Here is a 24,776-nt window from a genome sequence, read left to right as displayed (position 1 = left end):
GGACGTCCTCCAGCGTAACATAGCTCTTGCAGCACAAACGGCATGTTGTCCACCCAATCAAAGGATCAGAGAATGAATCTAGTACTGAAAGCATAAGCTACAGCTAGCTAGCACTGCAGTGCATAAAATGTGGTGAGTAGTTGACTCAAAGAGAGAGAAAACAATAGAACAGTTTTGAACAAATTAATTTCTTCCAAAATGGAGAAGCAAGAGATGTTTTATTTATTTTTCATTTCACTTACTTAGCTAGCAAATGCAGCTATCTAGTTTAGCCTACTGAGACACGCTGCTCAAACAGAGGGATGCTATGTTATCTAGCTGGCTATGACTATCCAATACAACACTGGAACTCTTCCAGGTCAAGGTACTAATTTATTGCCACCGGGGCCCACCGGTGTAACTGCTTACTGACTGTACGCTGTAACATTACTGCATGATTGTAGCGGGTTTACAAATGCATTAGTTATATTAGCTATGTTGACTATGACGTTACTTTAGCTAATATAGTGACAACGATGTAGGCTATGTGTAGCAGTTATGATATGGTTTGACTTGGAAAGGTTTTTTCGCCTGGTCACATACAGCTGATGTGTTGTGCATTGAAGTCCACAAGCGAAGGGACAAGATGAGAGGAGTAAAGCTAATAGATGCGAGAAGGAATATTACGTGGCTGCTATGAAAGTGAACTGTGTTTACGCGTGATCAGGGGTGTATTCATTCCGCCGATTCTGTTTAAAACGTTTCTTAAACGGAACAAAACGGGGATGAACATACCTGAATTTGTCCAATAGAAACTCTCTTTTGCAACTGTTGGACTAATGATTACACTCTGTATGAGCTAGATGCAGGCAAGAGTGTGCAATGCGGTATTGAATGTGTCACTGTCTGTCCATGTGTCACTGTCTGTCACCTCAAATGTTTTCTTGACCTGTGTGCACCTACGTTGTAAACTTTCATTAATACGCTAGGTGAAGCACGAGGCTAGCTAACCCACTACCTGGACTAGCTAGCGGGTAGCTACTGGTAACTATTAGCAACTGTGGATAGTTGTTTCCAATGTTATTTCACGCTTAAGAGTACCTGTAATTATGCCAGCTAGCTGCCTACCATTCAGCAGTTTTTCTAACCTCATTATCTGAAGTGTTAACATTAGGTAGTTAGTAGCTACTGTACTCGAAATGTATCTAGCTTGTTGCTACCTGGATAGCTAACTAAACAATAGCTGGAACGACCTAGCGAACCGACGTGAACTGGCTGAATCGATTCAGTGGCTAGCTTTGCACTTAAAAAGTAGCCACTAAGGGTACGATATAACCTACATTTGTGTTTTGTTTTTACATACTGGTAACCAGAGTCGTTCAAGGGAATTCGGGACATGGGTGACTAGTTAACATTAGCTTGGCTCTTTCTGTGTGTTTGTGCCATGGGAGGAGGGGTTTTTCGTTGGCAGAGAGCAATGGCTAGCTAGTATGCAAACTATTCTAGCTAACTAACTGGCTGAATAAGTTGACGATGGACTCACTCAAACTGTCAAAACTAACCCAAAACTTTACACAACGTTAGACACAGACACGAATGATCTGCTTGGCGTGTTAAAACACTGGTGGTTTGTTGTAACCGAGTATTGGTGCTAAACCATGTTATTGGAGGCTGGCATGTTAGTTGGCTATGGCGTCATAGGATTCGGTGCCCTGGACAGTTTTCACAGAAGAATACTGTACCAAGTTAGCTAGCTGAATAAACTAAGTTAGTCTACTCCTAGAAAACATTGAACCGCTGTTTACAACAATTATAATTTCTAAAGTGGAAGTTGGGAGAGTTATATTTGAGTGTTTCAGTGAAACGTAAGTGAGGGAGGCCCCGCTCTCTCGCTTTCCCAGATGTTTAGTTAATTTCATTCTGATCTCCTTTGCATTATTGTAGCCATTTTCTGTTGCCTGTCAACTATGTGTCTGTCTATCCCTGTTCTCTCCTCTCCGCACAGGCTATACAAACACCTCACACCGTGTGGCTGCTGCCACTCTAACCTGGTGGTCCCTGCACACACGACCCACGTGGAGTTCCAGGTCTCCGGCAGCCTCTGGAACTGCCGTTCTGCGGCCAACAAGGCAGAGTTCATCTCAGCCTATGCTACCCTCCAGTCCCTCGACTTCTTGGCGCTGACGGAAACATGGATTACCACAGAAAACACTGCTACTCCTACTGCTCTCTCCTCGTCTGACCATGTGTTCTCGCATACCCCGAGAGCATCTGGTCAGCGGCGTGGTGGCACAGGAATCCTCATCTCTCCCAAGTGGATATTCTCTCTTTCTCCCCTGACCCATCTGTCTATCTCCTCATTTTAATTCCATGCTGTCACAGTCACTAGCCCATTCAAGCTTAACATCCTTATCATTTATCGCCCTCCAGGTTCCCTTGGAGAGTTCATCAATGAGCTTGACGCCTTGATAAGTTCCTTTCCTGAGGATGGCTCACCCCTCACAGTTCTGGGTGACTTTAACCTCCCTACGTCTACCTTTGACTCATTTCTCTCTGCCTCCTTCTTTCCACTCCTCTCCTCTTTTGAACTCACCCTCTCACCGTCCCCCCCTACTCACAAGGCAGGCAATACGCTTGACCTCATCTTTACTAGGTGCTGTTCTTCTACTAATCTCACTGCAACTCCCCTCCAAGTCTCCGACCACTACTTTGTATCCTTTTCTCTCTCGCTCTCCTCCAACACTACTCACTCTGCCCCTACTCAGATGGTAATGTGCCGTCGCAACCTTCGCTCTCTCTCTCCCGCTACTCTCTCCTCTTCCATCCTATCATCTCTTCCCTCTGCTCAATCCTTCTCCCTCCAAATCTCCTGATTCTGCCTCCTCAACCCTCCTCTCCTCCCTTTCTGCATCCTTTGACTCTCTATGTCCCCTATCCTCCCGGCCGGCTCGGTCCTCCCCTCCTGCTCCGTGGCTTGATGACTCATTGCGAGCTCACAGAACAGGGCTCCGGGCAGCCGAGCGGAAGTGGAGGAAAACTAGACTCCCTGCGGACCTGGCATCTTTTCACTCCCTCCTATCTACATTTTCTTCCTCTGTTTCTGCTGCTAAAGCCACTTGCTACCACTCTAAATTCCAAGCATCTGCCTCTAACTCTAGGAAGCTCTTTGCCACCTTCTCCTCCCTGATGAATCCCCCCCCCCCCCCCCCCCCCCCCTCCCTCTCTGTGGATGATTTCGTCAACTATTTTGAAAAGAAGGTTGACGACATCCGATCCTCGTTTGTTAAGTCAAATGACACCGCTGGTCCTGCTCACACTGCCCTACCCTATGCTTTGACTTCTTTCTCCCCTCTCAATCCAGATGAAATCTTGTGACGGCCAGCCGCCCAACAACCTGCCCGCTTGACCCTATCCCCTCCTCTCTTCTCCAGACCATTTCCGGAGACCTTCTCCCTTACCTCACCTCGCTCATCAACTCATCCTTGACCGCTGGCTATGTCCCTTCTGTCTTCAAGAGAGCGAGAGTTGCACCCCTTCTCAAAAAACCTACACTCGATCCCTCCGATGTCAACAACTACAGACCAGTATCCCTTCTTTCTCTCCAAAACTCTTGAGCGTGCCATCTTTCTCTCTTGCTATCTCTCTCAGAATGACCTTCTTGATCCAAACCAGTCAGGTTTCAAGACTGGTCATTCAACTGAGACTGCTCTTCTCTGTGTCATGGAGGCTGTCCGCACTGCTAAAGCTAACTCTCTCTCCTCTGCTCTCGTCCTTCTAGACCTATCTGCTGCCTTTGATACTGTGAACCATCAGATCCTCCTCTCCACCCTCTCCGAGTTGGGCATCTCCGGCGTGGCTCACTCTTGGATTGCGTCCTACCTGACAGGTCGCTCCTACCAGGTTGCGTGGCGAGAATCTGTCTCCGCACCACGTGCTCTCACCACTGGTGTCCCCCAGGGCTCAGTTCTAGGCCCTGTCCTATTCTCGCTATACACCAAGTCACTTGGCTCTGTCATATCCTCACATGGCCTCTCCTATCATTGCTACGCAGACGACACACAATTAATCTTCTCCTTTCCCCCTTCTGATAACCCGGTGGCGAATCGCATCTCAGCATGTCTGGCAAACATATCAGTATGGATGACGGATCACCACCTCAAGCTGAACCTCGACAAGACGGAGCTGCTCTTCCTCCCGGGGAAGGACTGCCCGTTCCATGATCTCGCCATCACGGTTGACAACTCCATTGTGTCCTCCTCCTAGAGTGCAAAGAGCCTTGGCGTGACCCTGGACAACACCCTGTCGTTCTCCGCTAACATCAAGGCGGTGACCCGATCCTGAAGCTTCATGCTCTACAACATTCGCAGAGTACAACCCTGCCTTACACAGGAAGCAGCACAGGTCCTAATCCAGGCACTTGTCATCTCCCATCTGGATTACTGCAACTCGCTATTGGCTGGGCTCCCTTCCTGTGCCATTAAACCCCTACAACTCATCCAGAACGCCGCAGCCCGTCTGGTGTTCAACCTTCTCAAGTTCTCTCACGTCACCCCGCTCCTCCGCACACTCCACTGATTTCCAGTTGAAGCTCGCATCTGCTACAAGACCATGGTGCTTGCCTACGGAGCTGTGAGGGGAACGGCACCTCCGTACCTTCAGGCTCTGATCAGTCCCTACACCCAAACGAGGGCATTGCGTTCATCCACCTCTGGCCTGCTGGCCCCCCTACCTCTGCGGAAGCACAGTTCCCGCTCAGCTCAGTCAAAACTGTTCGCTGCTCTGGCACCCCAATGGTGGAACAAGCTCCCTCACGACGCCAGGATAGCGGAGTCACTCACTACCTTCCGGAGACACTTGAAACCCCACCTCTTTAAGGAATACCTGGGATAGGATAAAGTAATCCTTCTACCCCCCCTTATCCCATGCCAAAGAAAAAAAATATATATATATATTGTAAAGTGGTTGTCCCACTGGCTATCATAAGGTGAATGCACCAATTTGTAAGTCGCTCTGGATAAGAGCGTCTGCTAAATGACGAAAATGTAAAATGTAGCAACCTCATGATGGGTATAGGGAAAATTTGAGTCATGTAGTAGCCTAAACCTATCGCTGTTACATTGATCTGGGTGAATGGAAAAAATCATCCTTCCTCATCTTAAACGGCACTGACCCCCACTGGTTTCACACCACATAAACAGCCAATTCAGCATTTTCAATGTAAAAATGTTTTAGTCGTGCTTGATTTCCTTCCATGATCTATGGGTTTTTGGCATGGGACAATCCCTCTAGTACATACAGAAATGTATTGTCATGTGATGTGAATGAGTGGGACAAATAGGAATGTTTGCTTGAAATTAGAGGGATGTGTATGGGGTTGTTGAAGATCAGCTAAGTGAGTGTGTGCCATTTCCCCTAGTGCTCTCCCAGGAAGTGGAAATACGTTCCAAAACAGTGATCAACTCTAGTTGCTTACCTTATGCATTAGGCTGTCTATGTAAAGCGGTGTGTTCAAACAGAGCTGAGAATAGGCATGAATGTGTTAAGCCACAGTATGTGGGTGGGTGTGCTAGCAGCAGTTCCGGAAATATACATGTGAGAGCCCCACTTTATTTCCACTGTTTGGTAACACCTCATTTGAATAATGTAAGGGGGGAGGGGTCATACTCGCAGCCGTATACTGTGTGTGTGTGTGTGTCTGGGGTTGTCAGTGAAGAGACGAGCGTGTGGGGGTGACATTGGTGGGGATTGCATCAGAGCAAAGAATGGTGTGTGAGAGGGAATGGAGACAGGCTGAGAGGTGATGATTGGATACCAGTAAGGGATCGTTCTGGTAGCTACTTTCAACTACTCTATGCCCTTATCGGCTCCCAGGGACACGAGATGCAGGTTGAGATTGCATCCCACAGGTCTGACTGAATCTGACGGGTGCAGGATGGTTTCCTATTAAGTAATGGCAGCCAAGCTCACCTGGAGATGAGGCATGCTAATCTAGGTCAGACTGGCATAAAAGTTTACGTTCTTGGTGTGTGCACGTGTGCATCTGCCTGTGTGTGTGTGTGTTCTCTGTAAGTAAAATAAATAAATAAATAACACTGGATCCCCAGGAGCTTTGGTCAAGTTGCTGTGCCAGCGAGAGCGCCTGGCAGCTGCCGCCCGCTCGGGACGTGAACCTGCGACCCTTTGCTTTGGTAGTCCACGGAGTGTGTCGCTCGTTGTCGTGCATCCTAAACATCAGGTGCCCAACTGGCATGGGGAGAGACTAAACAAAACATAACAGTGAGCAGCTTCATTCACTTTCATCCCCTTGTCTCTGGTTCCCAGAGTGCTTGTTACAGCTGAGGAGAAACTCCTATCAGAGATTTTAATTAGATCAATTTAATTACAGAATCAAGTCGCACTCCACCCAGTGCCTGCCTGGTTGGTTGGCATGACGGGTGCCCAAGTAAGTTTTCACTTCCAACTCAAAGAGAAGGGTGTTTCTCTCTTTTTCGACCACTTTCTTATTGCAGTAGTCACAGAGCTGCCGCTGTCTGTCAACAGGGATTTAGGGTATCTTCATAACTTTTCATGACATTATTTCTGCTGCATCCAGTTTTACCCCCGTCTCCAAGTTCCAATCAACAGATAGAAAATAATCAAGATCTGTGTGTTCCTGCAATGCTAAATCAAACAATAAGCTGTACATTGGTAGTGATGATGATACTGGTCACTGGTAAATGGATGATACACCACTGAGGAGACTGGTGAGCATGGTTTCCTGGTGGAACGTTTGGTATAAGCCAACCGTTTGTTCCTGTGAACATCCCATGGCATTCTTGTTCCCTCAACCTCAAACCTCAAACCTTCACCCGTCCTCTCCTCCAAGTATTCCTGTGGTCAGCCACTGATTGGCAGTTGAAATGTATGGGTGTGTGTGATTCTCTTTCCCTCCATTTCTCTTTCGACCTTCACTTCTCTCTCTGTCTTTCTCTCTGTTTCTGTCTTCATCTGTCTCTCGCTCTCTCATTGGTCACGCCCGCTTCAGCTTTTGATTCAGGCATATTCTAATTATGCCTCTCTCTACTTCAAGTTCTGTCTTTCTTTCTCCCTTCACCTCTTTCTCTCTCTGTGTCTTCAACAGTCCAGCACGCTCTCTCTCTCTCTCTCTCTCTCTCTCTCTCTCTCTCTCTCTCTCTCTCTCTCTCTCTCTCTCTCTCTCTCTCTCTCTCTCTCTCTCTCTCTCTCTCTCTCTCTCTCTCTCTCTCTCTCTCTCTCTCTCGCTCTCGCTCTCGCTCTCTCATTGGTCACACCAGCTTCAGCTTTTGATTCAGGTGCATTCAAATTATGCCGGAGCAAAAGGTAATTTATAGCTTGAATTCTTTAAGCCTGTGCCAGCGCCTTCCCATAGCGCGCCAGCAAAGTGCTCCAGAGCCGGAGATGTGGGTTAGACAAATTCCTCTGACTGCTGCAGTGACCCTTTTACTGCCACACCGGCAGTCATGAGTCATGACCGCAGTACATTTCCAGGTGAAAATTGAGTTACTGTAATCTCTTATGCACTCATGATATACGTTGGTAGTACTCAACTTGCTAATGACCATCAGGTCGCTAAGGACCTGGTACTCAGGGTCCTATTGTCCCTCTAACCACTCTGACATCAATGCAAATGAAATCGAAAATGATATCAAACACTCATGCAATTACCTCACTGAGATTGAGCAATTTGAAGAAAGAAGTTCAACAACAGGTTGAAACTGAGTGGAAGACATGGTCGTTGTAGATGTTGTTTCAAAGTCTAACACAATGAAATGGACAGCGCTTTCTAAGGTGATGATTAATTCAAAACACCCATATGCATATTAGAGCTTATGCATACGCATAGGCCTAAAAGCCCAAGCCCCCTCAAAAAAACTGAATTAAAATGATTGTGACGTTATACAATACATAGCCTACCGCATATTACGCACGGCAGAAAAACATTAAGAAACTGATTTTAAGATGTTTGGTACATAATTGGTCTAGCCTATACTCCATAATTAAACAAATTCTAGTAATCGCCTTTGCGTGTGGACTGTATTATGCATACTGGATGGACTGGTTACCTTATGCTACGCTCCAAACTATACATGAGTCTGGGAGAATGTATAGGCCTAGGAGAAGCTGTTGGTTGATTGTGCAGGGTGGCTAAGCCTACAATTACAGTGAATTTGATTTTGAATAGCCTAGTAATAGGACATTTAAAAAAAATATTGTCATCATTAATAGGCTGACATTACCTTTTAGCTACAGAATCTCTCACCACCGTGCGTTTTCATCTCCTCCTCTCTCCATTCCTTTCTCGAGCGCTCACAGAGGGGGGTTGTCAACAGTTTTTAATTAAATGTTTTGTTGTGAAAACATGTTACTATCGATGTTCCCGAACAGATTTCACTTGGTTTCCCAAATTAAGCTTGGTGCTGCAGGAGCAGGTTTGGAGAGCCCATGGCATACAGAGTTTGGGCGGAATATCACCTGTCATGCTCTTCAAATAGTGATTTGATGCATGGAGTGAAATAACCAGAGTAGCCTACCCGGCTTGACTTGAAAAATTAACCAGCTGGAAGGCGGCATCTATTCGCTACTCAAGTGCATACGGATTACGTCTTTTCCCCCCTGCCTCTGTTCCTGGCCATTTGATAATGGGCCATTCTAAATTGAAACTAGTTTTGACATATTATAATGAACAAAAATATAAACGCAACATGTAAAGTGTTGGTTTCATAGGCTGAAATAAATGATCCCAGAAATGTTCCATATGGACAAAAAGCTTTTCTCAATTTTGTGCACTTTTATTTTTACATTCCTTTTAGTAGGCATTTCACCTTTGCCAAGATAATCCATCAGCCTGACAGGTGTGGCATATCAAGAAGCTGAATTTAAACAGCATGACCATTACACAGGTACACCTTTGTGCTGGGGATAATAAAAGGCCACTCTAAAATGTGCAGTTTTGTCACACAACACAATGCCACAAATGTCTCAAGTTTTGAGGGAGTGTGTAATTGGCGTGCTGACTGCAGGAATGTCCACCAGAGCTGTTGCCAGAGAATGTAATGTTAATTTCTTAACCATAAGCCGCCTCTAACCTTGTTTTATGGAATTTGGCAGTATGTCCAACTGGCCTCATAACCGCAGACTGTCACGCCCTGGCTCTGGGGACTCTAGTATGTTGAGCCAGGGTGTGAGTTTTCATTTGTGTTCGGTCTAGTATTGTGTTTCTATGTTGGCCAGTGTGGTTCTCAATCAGAGGCAACGTGAATCAGCTGTTGCTTGTTGTCTCTGATTGGGAACCATACTTAGTCAGCCTGTTTCCCACAGTATGGTGTGGGATCTTGTTCCAGTGTGGTTTGTGTTAGACCGAGGACGTCACGTTATCGTTTGTTGTTTTGTTCGTGTAATCATTAAATAAAAAGTATGTTCGCCTTCAACGCTGCGCCTTGGTCCTCTGTTCCCGACGATCGTGACAGAAGATCCCACCAGAACTGGACCAAGCAGCGGGTCCAGGAGCCATCGCCAGGGAAGTCTCTAGCGGATATCCAGCGCCTCCTCGACTGGGTCAAGCCGTGTGAGCAAGAGAGGGGCTTGACTTGGAAGCAGAAGGGCGAAAGGCTGGCGAGAGATATGGAGACCTGGTCCACGGGAAGGAGAGAAGCCCAGAAAAATTTTAGGGGGGGGCTCACGCCGTGGACGACGGGGCAGAAGGAGACCGCGATAGAGCGGCCCAGCGGGTTGGCAGAGGAGGCCGCCAGGTTACGGGGGCCACTGGTCAAAGAGGGGATGGAAGGTGTAGAGGCACGGCGAGAGGTACTGGGGTGTGTTACCAGTCCGGTCCGGCCCGTTCCTGATCCCTGCGTAGGGCCAGTGGTGTGTGTCCCCAGTACGGTCCGGTCTGTTCCTGTCCCTTGCACCGAGCCTGTGGTGCGCATCGCCAGCCCAGTCCGGTCCATTCCTGCTCTCCGCACCAAGTCAGTGGTGCGCTTCGCCAGCCCGGCCCGGCCTGTTCCTGCTCCCCGCACCAAGCCAATGGTGCGCGTCGCCAGCCCGGCCCGACCTGTTCCTGCTCCCCGCACCAAGCCTATGGTGCACGTCGCCAGCCCGGCCCGGCCTGTTCCTGCTCCCCGCACCAGGCCAATGGTGCGCGTCGCCAGCCCGGTCCGGCCCGCTCCTGCTCCCCGCACCAAGCCAATGGTGCGCGTCGCCAGCCCGGTCCGGCCCGCTCCTGCTCCCCGCACCAAGCCTATGGTGAGCGTCGCCAGCCCGGTCCGGCCCGTTCCTGCTCCCCACACCAAGCTAGTGGTGTGCGTCGTCAGTCCGGCACGGCCCGTGCCTGTTCCACCGGTGCCTGGTCCGGCACCGGTCAGCTGCTTCACGCCGGAGCTAGAGCAATCCGCTCCACCAGTGTGCAGTCCAGCTCCGGCCAGCGGGGCCAGACCGGACCAGGGGTACTTTGGGGGGTTGGAGAGGGAGTGGGGATCAAGCCCGGAGCCGGATCCGCCGCCAAGGCGGAGTGCCCACCCGGTCCCTCCCCTGTGGTGTTTGGTTGGCGCGGCCGGAGTCCGCGCCTTTGGGGGGGGGGGGGGTACTGTCACGCCCTGGCTCTGGGGACTCTAGTATGTTGAGCCAGGGTGTGAGTTTTCATTTGTGTTCGGTCTAGTATTGTGTTTCTATGTTGGCCAGTGTGGTTCTCAATCAGAGGCAACGTGAATCAGCTGTTGCTTGTTGTCTCTGATTGGGAACCATACTTAGTCAGCCTGTTTCCCACAGTATGGTGTGGGATCTTGTTCCAGTGTGGTTTGTGTTAGACCGAGGACGTCACGTTAACGTTTGTTGTTTTGTTCGTATAATCATTAAATAAAAAGTATGTTCGCCTTCAACGCTGCGCCTTGGTCCTCTGTTCCCGACGATCGTGACACAGACCAAGTGTAACCATGCCAGCACAGCACCTCCACATCCGGCTTCTTCACCTGCGGGATCGTCTGAGACCAGCCACCTGGACAGCTGATGAAACTGTGGGTTTGCACAGCCAAAGAATTTGTGCACAAACTGTCAGAAACCGTCTAAGGGAAGCTCATCGGCGTGCTCAACGTCCTCACCAGGGTCTTGACCTGAATGCAATTTGGCGTGGTAACCGACTTCAGTGGGCAAATGCTCACCTTCGATGACCACTGGCACGCTGGAGATGTGTGCTCTTCACGGATGAATCACGGTTTCAACTGTACCGGGCAGATGGCAGACAGTGTGTATGGTGTCATGTGGGCAAACGGTTTGCTGATGTCAACGTTGTGAACAGAGTGCCCCATGGTGGCAGTTGGGTTATGGTATGGGCAGGCATAAGCTACGGACAACAAACACAATTACATTTCATCGATGGCAATTTACAATGCATAGAGATACCGTGACGAGTTCCTGAGGCCCATTGTCGTGCCATTCATCCGCCGCCATCACCTCATGTTTCAGCATGATAATGGACGGCCCCCATGTGGCAAGGATCTGTACACAATTCCTGGAAGCTGAAAATGTCCCAGTTCTTCCATGGCCTGCATACTCAGACATATCACCCATTGAGCATGTTTGGGATGCTCTGGATCAACGTGTATGACAGCGTGTTCCAGGATCTACGTGTACAACAGTGTGTTCCAGTGGTACAACATTCCACAGGCCACAATCAACAGCCTGATCAACTCTATGTGAAGGAGATGTTGCACTGCATGAGGCAAATTGTGGTATTATAGGCTTTGGTTTTTCAATTTATATTTTGAGGTTTGATGTTAGCACATCAATTGGTGCTAACATCAAACCGATTGGTGTCACGTCGTTAGTCAGTATGTGTTACACCTGTGCTGGCTTGTCCATCTCGTTAGTCGAAGTTGTTTCACCAGTACTGGCCCGGGTGATATTTAAGAGTGTCTGGCCGAGTGCTTCAGTTGTCTTGAGAGATGTGGAGGGTAAACACCTTTTTAGTTGGCTCTCCCTATTTGAGTTCTACAAAACAATCCTTTTATCAGATTTTCCCTGTTTTGCGCCACCTTTTGGTTAGCTTTTGGTTAGCTTCCGGTCTTTTAAGTTTGGTGTGGGTTTTAATTTTGTTTGCCTCTTTGGGCAAATTTAGTGGGCGCTCATGGTGGGTGTCTTTTTAGCGCCTAGTTGTTGCAAGTCAACTTTCTGTTTTGCTTGTTAGTGATTATTTGTTAGTTCCCCCTTCTGTTTGAGCGACAGATTTTGGTTTCTTGCTGGGGAACGTAACAGTGGTCACACCAGATATTGACTGGTTTTCTGATCCACGCCCATACTTTTAAAAATTTTTTAAGGTATCTGTGACCAACAGATTCATATCTGTATTTCCAGTCATGTGCAAGCCATAGATTAGGGCCTAATACATTTAATTCAATTGACTGAATTCCTTATATGAACTGTAACTGAAATTGTTGCGTTTATATTTTTGTTCAGTGTAGTAAAGACCAGATTAAATTGAGAATAGTGAAAATATGATCACTTGATGAGAGAACAGTGAGTGCAGCCTGAGGCCAGGAACAGCCCGCAAGCTTTTTTTGCGACCTTCTCAAATCATCAATAGCCTATAGTCGCATCATGCAGCCCATATGTTTTGATTTCTAAGACAGTCTAAGGTTTGTATCATTCACAACTAAACTTGCCAAATAACTCTAAATCTAGAGTATAGGACCTGTTTTAAAATGATCACTTTTAACATAGCCACTTAAAATGCACACGAACTCCAGAATGGGAAAAATATCCTTTCTATTTTATTCAGCTAAGTTCAATTATATTCTTCTTACTATAATATAAAATAATGGCACGGGACTGATAAGCATATCTTGTCTGCTAAATGAACAAGCCTACAGCCTATGGCATGGAGCATAGCCAGACAACATGTAGTAAGCCAACTCATATTCTGTTCTTCTGAAATACATTTTCTTCATATCATGTTTCATTAGACCTGCCCAAAATTATTAATGGATTTATTGTGATGGTAAATATTAAATTGATTTATTAGACTTTTTAAAATGTAGATGTTCCAAAGGTGCGCATCAGTGGCCTGTGTGCGTGGAGGCCTGAAGATCCTAAACCTGTTTACGTTTTCACCCACCTACACACAATACCCCATGATGACAGTGAAAACATGTTTTTAGAAATGTTTGCACATTTTATAAAACATTTAATACTGAAATATCTCATTTACATAAGTGATTATTATTTGACCTTGCTGGTCATCTACGAACTTTTGAACATCTTGAAGAACAATCTGACCTTAATGGCCATGTACTCTTATCTCCACCCAGCACAGCCAGAAGAGGACTGGCCACACCTCAGAGCCTGGTTCCTCTCTAGGTTTTTTCCTAGGTTCCTACCTTTTCTAGGGAGTTTTTCCTAGCCACCATGCTTCTGCATTGCTTGCAGTTTGGGGTTTTAGGCTGGGTTTCTGTATAGCACTTTGTGACATCTGCTGATGTGAAAAGGGCTTTATGAATACATTTGATTTGATATTCACACCCCTGAGTCAATACATGTTAGAATCACCTTTGTGATTCTTTCTGGGGAAGAGCTTTGCATACCTGGATTGTACAATATTTGCACATCATTCTTAAAATTATTCTAGCTCTGTCAAGTTGGCTGTTGATCATTGCAAGACAGCCATTTTCAAGTCTTGCCATACATTTTCAAGCCAATTCAAGTCCAAACTGTAACTAGTCCGTGCAACTTATTATATGACTTGTTAAGCAGATTTTTCCTCCTGAATTTATTTAGGCTTGCTATAACAAAGCGGTTGATTACTTGACTCAAGACATGTCAGCATTTAATTTATAATTCATTTCTAAACATTTCTAAAAACACAATTCCACTTTGACATTATGGGGTATTGTGTGTGTGTGTGTGTGTGTGTGGGCCAGCGACACCAAAATCTAAAATTAATCAATTGCAATTGCTGTAACACAACAAAATGTTGAAAAAGTCAAGGGGTGTCAATACTGTAAAAGAACAACCAAATTGCAATGGAAAATCTATGTTTTTGGTTTAGTTGTCACCCAAATGCATGTAACTTCGCTTTTAACCATTTTTAAAAGCACAACAAAATTGATATGGGAATACAATGTCAGATGTTTTGTTTATTTATAAAGAACCAAATGACCTGTATTGCAGTTGAGATTACATTAAAGTACATAGTGCAAATCATCAATGCTGTTTGAAATTCTGCACAGATGATTACAGTAATTGTGAAGATTTCCACAGACCTTTAGACTGGTTGGTGCGGCAAAACAGATGAGGTTGGCTTAGATTGTTGACATGTAAGCTATATTTAGTCTCCAATCTCCAATATTTATTGAAAACATAAATACATCTGAAAAATGAGCACCTGTCTCTCAAATACAGTGGGGTAAAAAGTATTTAGTCAGCCACCAATTGTGGAGGTTCTCCCACTTAAAAAGATGAGAGAGGCCTGTAATTTTCATCATAGGTACACGTCAACTATGACAGACAAAATTTAAACAAAAAATCCAGAAAATCACATTGTAGGATTTTGAATGAATTTATTTGCAAATTATGGTGGAAAATAAGTATTTGGTCAATAACAAAAGTTTCTCAATACTTTGTTATATACCCTTTGTTGGCAATGACACAGGTCAAACGTTTTTCTGTAAGTCTTCACAAGGTTTTCACACACTGTTGCTGGTATTTTGGCCCATTCCTCCATGCAGATCTCCTCTAGAGCAGTGATGTTTTGGGGCTGTCGCTGGGCAACACGGACTTTCAACTCCCTCCAAAGATTTTCTATGGGGTTGAGATCTGGAGACTGGCTAGGCCACTCCAGGACCTTGAAATGCTTCTTACGAAGCCACTCCTTCGTTGCCCGGGCGGTGTGTTTGGGATCATTGTCATGCTGAAAGACCCAGCCAAGTTTCATCTTCAATGCCCTTGCTGATGGAAGGAGGTTTTCACTCAAAAACTCACGATACATGGCCCCATTCATTCTTTCCTTTACACGGATCAATCGTCCTGGTCCCTTTGCAGAAAAACAGCCCCAAAGCATGATGTTTCCACCCCCATGCTTCACAGTAGGTATGGTGTTCTTTGGATGCAACTCAGCATTCTTTGTCCTCCAAACACGACGAGTTGAGTTTTTACCAAAAAGTTATATTTTGGTTTCATCTGACCATATGACATTCTCCCAATCCTCTTCTGGATCATCCAAATGCACTCTAGCAAACTTCAGACGGGCCTGGACATGTACTGGCTTAAGCAGGGGTACACGTCTGGCACTGCAGGATTTGAGTCCCTGGCGGCGTAGTGTGTTACTGATGGTAGGCTTTGTTACTTTGGTCCCAGCTCTCTGCAGGTCATTCACTAGGTCCCCCTGTGTGGTTCTGGGATTTTTGCTCACCGTTCTTGTGATCATTTTGACCCCACGGGGTGAGATCTTGCAGGGAGCCCCAGATCGAGGGAGATTATCAGTGGTCTTGTATGTCTTCCATTTCCTAATAATTGCTCCCACAGTTGATTTCTTCAAACCAAGCTGCTTACCTATTGCAGATTCAGTCTTCCCAGCCTGGTGCAGGTCTACAAGCCTGGTGCAGGTCTACAATTTTGTCCATTTGGAAGACCCATTTGCGACCAAGCTTTAACTTCCTGAATGATGTCTTGAGATGTTGCTTCAATATATCCATATAATTTTCCTTCCTCATGATGCCATTTATTTTGTTAAGTGCACCAGTCCCTCCTGCAGCAAAGCACTCCCACAGCATGATGCTGCCACCCCCGTGCTTCACGGTTGGGATGGTGTTCTTCGGCTTGCAAGCCCCCCCTTTTTCCAGCAGTACGTAGTCTGGCTTTTTTATGGCGGTTTTGGAGCAGTGGCTTCTTCCTTGCTGAGCGGCCTTTCAGGTTATGTCAATATAGGACTTGTTTTACTGTGGATAAAGATAATTTTGTACCTGTTTCCTCCAGCATCTTCACAAGGTCCTTTGCTGTTGTTCTGGGATTGATTTGCACTTTTCGCACCAAAGTACGTTCATCTCTAGGAGACAGAACGCGTCTCCTTCCTGAGCGGTATGACGGCTGCGTGGTCCCATGGTGTTTATACTTGCGTACTATTGTTTTTACAGATGAACGTGGTACGTTCAGGCATTTGGAAATTGCTCCCAAGGATGAACCAGACTTGTGGAGGTCTACAATTTTTTTTCTGAGGTCTTGGTTGATTTCTTTTGATTTTCCCATCATGTCAAGCAAAGAGGCACTGAGTTTGAAGGTAGGCCTTGAAATACATCCACAGGTACACCTCCAATTGACTCAAATTATGTCAATTAGCCTATCAGAAGCTTCTAAAGCCATGACATCATTTTCTGGAATTTTCCAAGCTTTTTAAAGGCACAATCAACTTAGTGTATGTAAACTTCTGACCCACTGGAATTGTGATACAGTGAATTATAAGTGAAATAATCTGTCTGTAAACAATTCCTGGAAAAATTACTTAAAAAGTAGATGTCCTAACTGAATTGCCAAAATTATAGTTTGTTAACAAGACATTTGTGGAGTGGTTGAAAAACGAGTTTTAATGACTCCAACCTAAGTGTATGTAAACTTCCGACTTCAACTGTATATGTAGGTATGTGTATATGTGTATATGTATGTACAGTGGGGAAAAAAAGTATTTAGTCAGCCACCAATTGTGCAAGTTCTCCCACTTAAAAAGATGAGAGAGGCCTGTAATTTTCATCATAGGTACACGTCAACTATGACAGACAAAATGAGAGAAAAAAATCCAGAAAATCACATTGTAGGATTTTTAATGAATTTATTTGCAAATTATGGTGGAAAATAAGTATTTGGTCACCTACAAACAAGCAAGATTTCTGGCTCTCACAGACCTGTAACTTCTTCTTTAAGAGGCTCCTCTGTCCTCCACTCGTTACCTGTATTAATGGCACCTGTTTGAACATGTTATCAGTATAAAAGACACCTGTCCACAACCTCAAACAGTCACACTCCAAACTCCACTATGGCCAAGACCAAAGAGCTGTCAAAGGACACCAGAAACAAAATTGTAGACCTGCACCAGGCTGGGAAGACTGAATCTGCAATAGGTAAGCAGCTTGGTTTGAAGAAATCAACTATGGGAGCAATTATTAGGAAATGGAAGACATACAAGACCACTGATAATGTCCCTTGATCTGGGGCTCCACGCAAGATCTCACCCCGTGGGGTCAAAATGAACACAAGAATGGTGAGCAAAAATCCCAAAACCACACGGGGGGACCTAGTGAATGACCTGCAGAGAGCTGGGACCAAAGTAACAAAGCCTACCATCAGTAACACACTACGCCGCCAGGGACTCAAATCTTGCAGTGCCAGACGTGTCCCCCTGCTTAAGCCAGTACATGTCCAGGCCCGTCTGAAGTTTGCTAGAGTGCATTTGGATGATCCAGAAGAGGATTGGGAGAATGTCATATGGTCAGATGAAACCAAAATATAACTTTTTGGTAAAAACTCAACTCGTTGTGTTTGGAGGACAAAGAATGCTGAGTTGCATCCAAAGAACACCATACCTACTGTGAAGCATGGGGGTGGAAACATCATGCTTTGGGGCTGTTTTTCTGCAAAGGGACCAGGACGACTGATCCGTGTAAAGGAAAGAATGAATGGGGCCATGTATCGTGAGATTTTTAGTGAAAACCTCCTTCCATCAGCAAGGGCATTGAAGATGAAACGTGGCTGGGTCTTTCAGTATGACAATGATCCCAAACACACCGCCCGGGCAACGAAGGAGTGGCTTCGTAAGAAGCATTTCAAGGTCCTGGAGTGGCCTAGCCAGATCTCAACTCCATAGAAAATATTTGGAGGGAGTTGAAAGTCCATGTTGCCCAGCGACAGCCCCAAAACATCACTGCTCTAGAGGAGATCTGCATGGAGGAATGGGCCAAAATACCAGCAACAGTGTGTGAAAACCTTGTGAAGACTTACAGAAAACGTTTGACCTGTGTCATTGCCAACAAAGGGTATATAACAAAGTATTGACAAACTTTTGTCATTGACCAAATACTTATTTTCCACCATAATTTGCAAATAAATTCATTAAAAATCCTACAATGTGATTTTCTGGATTTCTTTTTCTCATTTTGTCTGTCATAGTTGACGTGTACCTATGATGAAAATTACAGGCCTCTCTCATCTTTTTAAGTGGGAGAACTTGCACAATTGGTGGCTGACTAAATACTTTCTTTCCCCACTGTATGTATGTATGTGCAGTGGGGAGAACAAGTATTTGATACACTGCCAATTTTGCAGGCTTTCCTACTTACAAAGCCTGTAGAGGTCTGTAATTTTTATCATAGGTACATTTCAACTGTGAGAGACGGAATCTAAAACAAAAATCCAGGAAATCACATTGTATGATTTTTAAGTAAGTAATTTGTATTTTATTGCATGACATAAGTATTTGATACATCAGAAAAGCAGAACTTAATATTTGGTACAGAAACCGATTACAGAGATCATACGTTTCCTGTAGGTCTTGACCAGGTTTGCACACACTGCAGCAGGGATTTTGGCCCACTCCTCCATACAGACCTTCTCCAGATCCTTCAGGTTTCGGGGCTGTCGCTGGGCAATACGGACTATCAGCTCCCTCCAAATATTTTCTATTGGGTTCAGGTCTGGAGACTGATTAGGCCACTCCAGGACCTTGAGATGCTTCTTACGGAGCCACTCCTTAGTTGCCCTGGCTGTGTGTTTCGGGTCGTTGTCATGCTGGGAGACCCAGCCACGACCCATCTTCAATGCTCTTACTGAGGGAAGGAGGTTGTTGGCCAAGATCTCGCGATACATGGCCCCATCCATCCTCCCCTCAATACGGTGCAGTTGTCCTGTCCCCTTTGCAGAAAAGCATCCTCAAAGAATGATGCCGCCATGCTTCACGGTTGGGATGGTGTTCTTGGGGTTGTACTCATCCTTCTTCTTCCTCCAAACACGACGAGTGGAGTTTAGACCAAAAAGCTATATTTTTGTCTCATCAGACCACATGACCTTCTCCCATTCCTCCTCTGGATTATCCAGATGGTCATTGGCAAACTTCAGACGGGCCTGGACATGCGCTGGCTTGAGCAGGGGGACCTTGCGTGCGCTGCAGGATTTTAATCCATGACGGCGTAATTTGTTACTAATGGGTTTCTTTGAGACTATGGTCCCAGCTCTCTTCAGGTCATTGACCAGGTCCTGCCGTGTAGTTCTGGGCTGATCCCTCACCTTCCTCATGATCATTGATGCCCCACAAGGTGAGATCTTGCATGGAGCCCCAGACCGAGGGTGATTGACCGTCATCTTGAACTTCTTCCATTTTCTAATAATTGCGCCAACAGTTGTTGCCTTCTCACCAAGCTGCTTGCCTATTGTCCTGTAGCCCATCCCAGCCTTGTGCAGGTCTACAATTTTATCCCTTATGTCCTTACACAGCTCTCTGGTCTTGGCCATTGTGGAGAGGTTGGAGTCTGTTTGATTGAGTGTGTGGACAGGTGTCTTTTATACAGGTAACGAGTTCAAACAGGTGCAGTTAATACAGGTAATGAGTGGAGAACAGGAGGGCTTCTTAAAGAAAAACTAACAGGTCTGTGAGAGCCGGAATTCTTACTGGTTGGTAGGTGATCAAATACTTATGTCATGCAATAAAATGCAAATTAATTACTTAAAAATCATACAATGCGATTTTCTGGATTTTTGTAAGTAGGCAAACCTGCACAATCGGCAGTGTATCAAATACTTGTTCTCCCCACTGTATGTATATATGTATGTATGTATACACTACCGTTCAAAAGTCACTTAGAAATGTCATTTTTTTCCATGAAAACATACATGAAATGAGTTAGAATAGGAAATATAGCAAAATGCATAGGAAATGTAGTCATTGACAAGGTTAGAAATATTGATTTTTAATATAAATAATAATTGTGTCCTTCAAACTTTGCTTTCGTCAAAGAATCCTCCATTTGTAGCAATTACAGCCTTTTAGACGTTTGGCATTCTAGTTGTCAATTTGTTGAGGTAATCTTAAGAGATTTCACCCCATGCTTCCTGAAACACCTCCCACAAATTGGATTGGCTTGATGGGCACTTCTTAAGAACCATACGGTCAAGCTGCTCCCGCAACAGCTCAATAGGGTTGAGATCCGGTGACTGTGCTGGCCACTCCATTATAGACAGAATACCAGCTGACTGCTTCTTTTCTAAATAGTTCTTGCATGGTTTGGAGCTGTGCTTTAAGTCATTGTCCTGTTGTAGGAGGAAATTGGCTCCAATCAAGCGTCGTCTACAGGGTATGGCATGGCATTGCAAAATGGAGAGATAGCCTTCCTTCTTCAAGATCCCTTTTACCCTGTACAAATCTCCCACTTTACCACCACCAAAGTACCCCCAGACCATCACATTGCCTCCACCATGCTTGACAGTTGGCATCAAGCACTCCTCCAGCATCTTTTCATTTGGTCTGCGTCTCACAAATGTTCTTCTTTGTGATCCGAACACCTCAAACTTCGATTTGTCTGTCCATAACACTTTTTTTCCAATCTTCCTCTGTCCAGTTTCTGTGTTCTTTTGCACATCATAATCTTTTATTTTTATTGGCCAGTCTGAGATCTGGCTTTCTAGAAGGTCAGCATCTCGGAGTCGCCTCTTCACTGTTGACGTTGAGACCGGTGTTTTGCGGGTACTATTTTATGAAGCTGCCAGTTGAGGACCTGTGAGGCGTCTGTTTCTCAAACTAGACACTCTCTAATGTATTTGTCCTCTTGCTCAGTTGTGCACCGGGGCCTCCCACTCCTCTTTCTATTCTGGTTAGAGCTAGTTTGCGCTGTTCTGTGAAGGGAGTAGTACACAGCGTTGTACGAGATCTTCAGTTTCTTGGCAATTTCTCGCATCTCCAACATTACCACCTAAGGGAACTGAAGGCTTTGCCACTTCAACCCCCCCCCCCCAAAAAAAAGCTTTTGACATCTGGTTTGTCCGTCCATTACACCACTCCAGTATGGCGCCCAGGTCCCACAGCCCACCAACACAACAAACTTGAAGATCCAACGACGTGCAACCAAAATCATCATGGGCCCCACCTACACCTCCTACGACACTGCATGCAATGACCTGGGCTTGCAGTCCTTGGAGTCCCGCCGCACCCACTTCGGCAGATCCTTTGCCCTGAAGCTTGTAAAATCCCAAGATTACAACAAATGGCTGCTTCAGACGAGAGGCTATGTCAGTGGCAGATCTACTGGATCCAGTAACAAACTGAACCTTCCTCCTACTCGGACTGACAGATACTATGACAGCCCTATGCCTTACTTTGTGAACCTGCTTAATGCTGCTTAACTGTAATATTTTATGCTACATCTCATATTTTGTATTTTATTAACTTACGTAGGCCTATGAATGCTGCAATTAAGCTTTTAGCTGCAAATGTGTACAATTTAAAAATAAATACAAAAAATGTGGGGCCTCCCGAGTGGCTCAGCGGTCTAAGGCACTGCATCGCAGTGCTAGAGGCATCACTACAGACCCGGGTTCGATCCCAGAATGTGTCGCAGCCGGCCGCAACCGGGAGACAATTGGCCCAGTGTCGTCCGGGTGTCCCATCACGCTCTAGCGACTCCTTGTGGCGGGCCGGGCGCATATGCATATGTATTAAATATGCATATGTATTTTACAGTTATAAGGAAGGTGAAATCTTATAATTTTATAAATTGATTATACTATATTTAGAAAACAATTAATTTCAAGCCTTATTCATACAGATTTGTTGAAATAGGAAATACAACATATGATAAAATTATGACATTTTATATGTGACTAGTTTCAGGAAACTAGGCGTATGTCGCATGTCACTACTTCACAGGAGAGGGATTTGAATGTAAAACATTTTTTAATCAAAAAACATTTTTGGGCAGAAATGCCTTCTGGAACATTTGAACTTTCATGTGCGTTAATAACAAACCTGAATGCCATCTGTAAATACAATAAAATTGTTAAATTACGAGCCTAGTTGATTTAGCCAGAGAAAAAGACAGGAACCTTCCCGCTAGCCTCTATTGGCTGAGATAATGGGCTGGACATGCCGAGAGATGAGTTCGGATTGGTCTGCCACGTAGTATGCTTCTGTCTATAACATGAGCTGGTCCGTATGTGTAGGTAATCCTTTCTACCGTGGCTTTTTTGAAAGATATTATGAAGAACTGCAAAAGTGTTGCTACTGCTCTCCACTTTCTGGAGGACGATCGTGCCATTCTGACTGTCTCTGACTCTGAAAATGAATCAGACAGTGTTGTCACAGAAGATGTTGACCGAGTTTTAAAATCAGTGGAATGCCCGGTGGAAGCAGAGTATAATATCTAAGGAGATGGAGAAAATTCTGCCATTTGATAACAAATATGCAGAGGGAGTTAGAGTACACAGAAGGCTGTTGTACAGTGCCTTCGGAAAGTATTCATACCCCTTCACTTTTTCCACATTTTGTTACGTTACAGCCTTATTCTAAAATTGATTAAATAAATAAAATCCTCAGCAATCTACACACAATACCACATAATGAAAAAGCGAAAACAGTTTTTTAGAAATGTTAGCAAATTTTGTAAAATTGAAAAACAGAAATACCTTAATTACATAAGTATTCACCCTTTGCCATGAGACTCGAAATAGAGCTCAGATGCATCCTGTGTCACGCTCTGGCTCCGGGACTTTGTATTATTGAGCCAGGGTGTGTTCATTTTTTGTGTTTGGGGATTAGTTGGGTTGTCTATGTGGTTGTTTCCTTGTTTGGTCGTGTGACTCCCAATCAGTGGTAACGAGTGTCAGCTGTCGGCTCGTTATCTCTGATTGGGAGCCATATTTAAACTGTGTGTTTTCACCTTGTGTTTGTGGGTTTTTGTTCTATGTTCAGTCGTTGTCACTGAGGACTTCATGATCGTGTTTTGTTTTGTATTTTCGTGTATTACATTAAAATCAATATGTTCGCTACCAACGCTGCGCTTTGGTCCTCCTCTCTCGTAGACGATCGTGACAGAAAAACCCACCAAGATGGGACCAAGCAGCGTGTCCAGGAGCCGTCGCCAGGGAGATCCCTCACAGATCTCCTTCGCCTCCTGGACTGGGTCAAGCCGAGTGAGGAGGAGAAGGGCTTGACACTATGGCAGAAGGGCGAGAGGCTGGCGAGGGATATGGAGACCTGGTCCACGGGTAGGAGAGACGCCCCGAAAATTTTTAGGGGGGGGCTCACGACGTCGGACCAGCAGGAGGCCGCGATAGAGCGGCCCAGTGGGTTGCTGGAGAAGGCCGCCGGGTTACGGGGGCCACTGGTCGAAGAGGGGATGGAGGAAGTAGAGGCACGGCGAGAGGTACTGGCGTGTGTTGCCAGTCCGGTCCGGCCCGTTCCAGATCCCGGTGTAGGGCCAGTGGTGTGTGTCCCTAGTACAGTCCGGTCCATCCAAGCTTCCCGCACCAAGCCAGTGGTGTGCGTCGTCAGTCCGGCACGGCCCGTGCCTGCTCTCCGCATCAAGCCTGTGGTGCGTCTCGTCAGCCCGGCTCTGCCCGTTCCTGCTCTACGCACCAAGCCAAAGGGGTGCGTCGCCAGCCCAGCCCGGCCTGTCCCTGCTCTACGCACCAAGCCAAAGGGGTGCGTCGCCAGCCCAGCCCGGCCGGTTCCTGCTCCGCGCATCAAAACTACGGTGTGCGTCGCCGGCCCAACCCGGACGGTTCCTGCCACTCGCACCAGGCTAAGGGTGCGAGTCGTCAACCCGGGTCAGCTCGTTCCGGCTACTCGCACCAAACCAAGGTGGCGAGTCGTCAACATGGTTCAGCCTGTGCCTGCTACGCGCACCAAGCCAGGGAGGCGAGTCGTCAGCCTGAGGAGGTCCGTTCCGGCTCCACGCACCAAGCCGAGGATGCGTATCGTCAGCCAGGTCCGGTCCGTCCCTGCCTCACGCGCCAAGTTAGGGGTGCGCGTCATCAGTCCGGATCCAGCCAGCTGGGTTGGATCGGACCGGGGCCATTACGGGGGGATGGATGTAGGATGGTGGTCAAGCCCGGAGCCAGAGCCGGAGCCGCCTCCGAGGAGCAACACCCACCCAGCCCTCCCCTATTTGGGTTCTTTGAGGCGCGGTCGCAGTCCGCGCCTTTAGGGGGGGGTACTGTCACGCTCTGGCTCCGGGACTTTGTATTATTGAGCCAGGGTGTGTTCATTTTTTGTGTTTGGGGATTAGTTGGGTTGTCTATGTGGTTGTTTCCTTGTTTGGTCGTGTGACTCCCAATCAGTGGTAACGAGTGTCAGCTGTCGGCTCGTTATCTCTGATTGGGAGCCATATTTAAACTGTGTGTTTTCACCTTGTGTTTGTGGGTTTTTGTTCTATGTTCAGTCGTTGTCACTGAGGACTTCATGATCGTGTTTTGTTTTGTATTTTCGTGTATTACATTAAAATCAATATGTTCGCTACCAACGCTGCGCTTTGGTCCTCCTCTCTCGTAGACGATCGTGACATCCTGTTTCCATTGATCATCCTTGAGATGTTTCTACAACTTGATTGGAGTCCACCTGTGGTAAATTAAATTAATTGGACATGATTTGGAAAGCCACACACCTGTCTATATAAGGTCCACAGTTGACAGTGCATGTCAGAGCAAAAACCTAGCCAGGATTGTGTCGAGGCACAGATCTGGGGAAGGGTACCAAAAAATGTCTGCAGCATTGAAGGTCCCCAAGAACACAGTGGCCTCCATCATTCTTAAATGGAAGAAGT

This window comes from Coregonus lavaretus (genome assembly GCF_964263955.1).
Source record: "Coregonus lavaretus genome assembly, chromosome: 16".
NCBI classification, from domain to species: domain Eukaryota; kingdom Metazoa; phylum Chordata; class Actinopteri; order Salmoniformes; family Salmonidae; genus Coregonus; species Coregonus lavaretus.
This window is presented reverse-complemented; position numbering follows the sequence as displayed.